Source organism: Sebastes umbrosus, chromosome 7, assembly GCF_015220745.1.
Source record: "Sebastes umbrosus isolate fSebUmb1 chromosome 7, fSebUmb1.pri, whole genome shotgun sequence".
In the NCBI taxonomy this organism is placed as follows: Eukaryota; Metazoa; Chordata; class Actinopteri; order Perciformes; family Sebastidae; genus Sebastes; species Sebastes umbrosus.
The window spans coordinates 22847390-22853013 of record NC_051275.1 but is presented as its reverse complement, the minus strand read 5'-3'; positions in this window follow the sequence as shown (position 1 = coordinate 22853013).

The following is a 5624-nucleotide window of genomic DNA, read 5'->3' as shown; positions in this document are numbered from 1 at the left end:
GCAGGTTGATTGAGTTCATTTGATATAGAAGACAAAACAATCCATCATGGTCCATGATGTCATAGAAGATAGGACAGACAATCACACATAACATGCAGAGAATCCCTAAAACAATAAGCAACAAAACCGAGGACATCCTATAAATGAAAAACAAAACTTCAAAAACCTCACCTATGTATTTTCCTTTTCTTCACAATAATCTGCATGTCCTAAAAGCATTCACAAAACCAATATGCACCAGAACAGAAGCAAATGAGATTATAAAGAAAAAGGTACAATTCATAAAATCAATGGTTATAGGTGCAGTCTAATTGTTTGTGTACTTGTTTGTGGCAGAGGGCTTCAACAACTTGGGATGTCCACCAAAAATGGGCTAAAACGACTCGCTGTGCTCTCTGCTGTCACTGGCAGCTACCATACATGGAGGAGACGCTGCTACTCATATCCCTGAGAACTGAGTAGGCCTACTATGTTTACTATTGTGGAGATCTATGTCACTGCTGCAATGGTTTTGTGAATGTATTCTACAGCACCTTTAATATTTGTGTCCTTGCATTGTTCTTCTTTATATAGGCATAAATAAATTGTTAAAATGTGTGTGCGCTTCCGCCTAGTCGGACAGCGCCGCTCCCCCCATAGGAATAGTCTAGCCAACGCAGAGCGGGCGGCTGTAGACTTGTTTAATGATTTGGAGCTGAAAAGAAGCTCAGACAAATACGTAGACAGCCGCAGAGAGGGCCTCGACAACACACAACATGCTCCACAAATAGAGCTCTTTTTGTCTCGTCTTCACGTTTGTGGTTTTTGCCTTGCTGAGTTCACAAGACCTTACAAATCTAAAACAATTCCTTTTGTTTATATCTCAAATTGATTGACAGGTTTTGACAAGGTGTGACCCAGCAGAACAGAGCGTACGGTTTGTTGGTGTTGGAGGTGATGATAAACCTCCGGGTAACACAGCGCAGTATGGCTCCCAACAGCTGGTTTGACATCTGTAAACTGAAATGTTGAAGAAACAGATTAAACCTCCGATATCTCCTATTGTGTGGCGGAAGCGCACACACACATTTTAACAATTTATTTATGCCTATATAAAGAAGAACAATGCAAGGACACAAATATTAAAGGTGCTGTAGAATACATTCACAAAACCATTGCACCAGTGACATAGATCTCCACAATAGTAAACATAGTAGGCCTACTCAGTTCTCAGGGATATGAGTAGCAGCGTCTCCTCCATGTATGGCGGCTGCCAGTGACAGCAGAGAGCACAGCGAGAAAGCGACTACCGGACGCCAGTAAAACTTCCGCCTAAAAAGTGCCACACAAAAGTAAAACAATTTTATTTCTATCCTATTGCCATAGTCTACCGAAATGGCTTGTGTTGAACAATAAAATATTATAAATATAATAAGCAGCTGGGGTTTTGTCTCTTTGCTTCTATACTTTAATATAACTACAGCTTTTTTTACTGCTGATGCGCTGAGCAGCCATCTTGGATTTAGAGGTTGGGTCCTGGCGAGGTTCATCTGACTTTTCCGAGTCAGAAAGGGACGTTCCAGTTGAAATTTCCGACTGGGAACTCGGATATTCCGACTTCCCAGTTCAAATGGAACGCAGTAGCCTATAAGTATGAAGCTACAGCTAGCAGCTGGTTAGCTTAGCTTAGCATAAAGACTGGAAACGGGGGGAAACAGCTAGCCAGGGAACACAGTTTTTAAAGTCTCTATGACAGGAAAATATTTGTTTTAAGGGTGAAATGTAGGCCGATACCACAGCATGAGACGTCTTCACGTTACAAGAGTACAAAGCTTCGTCCGTGAAGGAAAGCAGATCAATGACAGATATGTTCAGTAAGTTTAAGGCAGAACACACACATCATACTGAGACATGCTGCTTTTGGATCCCTGAAGCATGTGTACAGTCCTTTACTGTGTACTGATGCATGTGCTTCCACTACTTGTTCATGAACTTCCTGTTCCCTGCCTCCTGCAGCTACGTGACACGGCTTAAAGGGTCAACAGATCACAGCCAAACAGAGTTCCCCTCTCATCAATAGACGTATGTAGTTATGAGGATAGTTAAGATTTGATGTGTGCATGTTTTGAGATGGTATGTCTGAACCTCAGCGTTGCCCTGCCGCCGCTCTGACGTCATCAATTTCACAGCAGTCTGGCAACATCACAGTCTTCCCATTCACAGTGAAACCAAACACACATATTTTGACTTTCATGGTACCGACAGTGAGGCCGTCTGACCCTCTATAGGACTGCTGTGTCTCAGCGGTGACACCTGGCTCCCTCTGGATTTCTCTGTTGAAATGAAGCTTTAATGTCCTCTTTTATCTTTAACTGGAAGTCAGTTGAGATGAGGTTAATATAGCCAACTGGTTGAGTCTCTATTGAAAACCATGTGGCGGTACTGATCTCCCAGATTTCAGCTGATCGGGAAGAAGCCCGAGAACCAATTTCCAACTACGTAATACAGAAATATTTACTTGGAGAAACAACCCTTACGAAAATGTCACATGTGAAATTTGCCATTTCACATGTGAAAATCACAATTTCAATATGTGAATTTTAATAGAGAAAGAAACTAATGTCACATGTGAAGTGGACATTTCACATTCAAGTGATTGTTTTTTGTTGATGATAATTTCCATATGTGAAATTTGCTTCTTCACATGTGATTTCCACATTTTCACATTTGATTCGCTATACTCATATGTGAACTCAAATTTTAATATCCAAAATAAAATAATGTCACATGTGAACTGGACATTTTCACAAGTGATTGGCTTTTTTCACATATAAATGACAATATCCACATGTGAAATTTACATTGTCACATGTGAAAAACAAATGTCTTTACAATCAAATAAAATGCCTCTTTAATAATAATATAATGCGTCTCAGGCCGGACATTCAGGCCTCCCAAATTGGATTTGAAAATGTGGAAGAGCTGGGCAGAATCCATGCTGCTGCTAGCAGAGAGCTATGGAGGACAACATGTAGGACAACAGCAGTCAATGGACAGAAATAAATTGTCTGCTGGCACTTTCACTCTGCTTTCACTTTCTGCTGCTGTAGTCTGTAGACTTTCGCAGTGTCTACCAGCTTCCATTGCTAAGTTTGTCTGGTGCAACGAAGGAGTTCTGCACCGCGACTTCACTAAAATGGTACCGATCGGTCGCCAGCTATTTTGACAAGCATAATTGCTACTGTGCAGCAGTAATGACACATTGTACAGATGCAGGTAATTGTGGACTTGGTCTATTAGCTTGTCTTCAAAACTTTCTGCCATTGTTGTCACTGCTGACGTGCCTACTGACCCCTGACCCTGTCACAGACATCACCATACTGCCCCTACACTGCCCCTACTGTTCATGTGCATATTGCATCTTGCGGAAGCGTAGCGTTAATTTCTGTTTACATGCAGAATCAACACTCCATACAGATACCAGTCTGTGATAATCCAAAATAACTAAACTTCTGCTTATCTTACTCAAAAACAAGTGGTATAATTTCATGTAAATGAGGCTTATTGACCATACATTTCAAAAAGAGCTGTAAAACTTGTGGTTATGAGTTGAAATGGAGTTGGCTAAAAAGGTGTCATTATGTGCTGTCATTTAAAAAAAAAAAATATTATAATATTTATAATATTCTGAATAAACTTTGACATATACCAGTCTGATAATCCATCAACATATGTTCCTACAATTTTGAGTAAAGTCCAAATAATTCATAATTTCTGTGTTTTTTCCTTAAAAAAAAAAGAGGAAATGAGGATTATTGACCAATGAATTTAAAAAAAAAAAAGTGTAAAACGTGTGGTAATGAGTTGGGATGAAGTTGGCTAAAAAGGTGTAACATATAATTGGGTGATAATTTATACTGCATGCCTTATATAAACAATCAAACCAGACCGGGTCAATTTTGACCCGGGAAGACAATAGGTGTCACTATTTGCTGCCATTCAAAAAATCAAAATGGTTTCAAAATTGTTTTTGGACCAAACTTTGACATATATCAGCCTGTGATAATCCATCAACATTAGGCTCGTCTGATAACTATAGTCAAAATAATTCATAATTTCTGGGTCTTTTTACTCAAAAATTAGGTATAATTTCATATAAATTAGGATTAGTGACCATAAATTCCAAAAAAAAGTGTAAAACTTGTGGTAATGAGTTGGAATGAAGTTGGCTAAAAAGGTGTAACACAAAATTGGGTGATAATTTATAGTTTATGCTTCATAAACAGTCAAACCAGACTTGGTCAAATTTGACCCGGGAGGACAATAGGTGTCACTATTTGCTGCCATTAAAAAAATTTAAATGGTTTCAAAAAATGTTTTTTACTAAACTTTGACATATACCAGCCTGTGATAATCCATCAACATTATGTTAGTCTGATAATAACTATAGTCATAATTTCTGCTTATTTTTACTAAAAAAATAGGTAACATTTCATGGAAATTAGGTTTATTAACCCTAACTTTAAAAAAAAAAAAAGTGTAAAACTTGCGGTAATAAGTTGGAATGAAGTTGTCCAAAAAGGTGTAATACAGAATTGGGTGATAATTTATAGTGTATGCCTTGAAAACAGTCAAACAAAACCGGGTCAATTTTGACCCGGGAAGACAAAAGTTGCATGGTCGACGAGAAGACAACAAGAGGGTTAAAAGTAAATATCTACAGATGGGGACCATTTGTGCCAATAAAATAAGCATATTGTGTCCATTACTCCCACCCACTTTAGCTTTGGGCCAACAGAAACTCTGATTGTGACACCCAGCAGTTTAAGTATTTAGAAAATCCAGACCAGTCTGTTTTGATAAATCATTTATTTCATCAATTTGTGGCAGCTGCCAATTCTCTGGTGCTTGCTGTTGTTTCCCTTTTCCCTGGTGTTTTTTTGGTTGAGTTGCTGAGTGATTAGAGGGTTATTCAGTTCACCTGTTGCGCAGGGTGTGGGGACTGGCTCTTAAATGATAGTTGAGAGCAGCTTGGTGCATTCCCCTCTTGGCCAATCAGGGTGTAACGACGCCCTTTCTGTAGGGCTTAAAAGAGGAGGGAAACTGCACACCCAGTGTCATTCTGATCTCTCCTTCACTCAATGCAACATGTGTTATCAGCTTTACCAGAAACTCTGGTCTGTTTTGGGCCCTTTTGGGATTCTGTGATCTTTGTGTTTTGTTTGTTGAGAGTGTTGACTCCTAGTTGGGGAAACAAGTTAAGTGCCAACCAATTGGGTTACCTGCACTGGGACGATTAGGTGCTATTTGTGCAACAGCTGGCTTGCCTTACAATAGCCTAACGGCTGTATTTTTGTATTCTATTCATTTGTTGATTTTCAATGAAACCCTTTATACCCATTTCTTTTAGTGTATTTTATTTGGGAAAACTTTAAAGGAGGGTAAAAGGAAAAACACAAACCAATATTTCAGTTTCCTTAATTGTTTGTTAATATAGAGGCATTTGTTCATTATTGAAGAGGCATTTGTTCATTATTATTATTAAGAAGGCATTTTATTTTATATTATTATGTGGATGGGAACTGTTTTTCAGTCTTCTGACTGAACAACTAAAGTCTGGGGAACTCAGTACCGCCACAAATTTA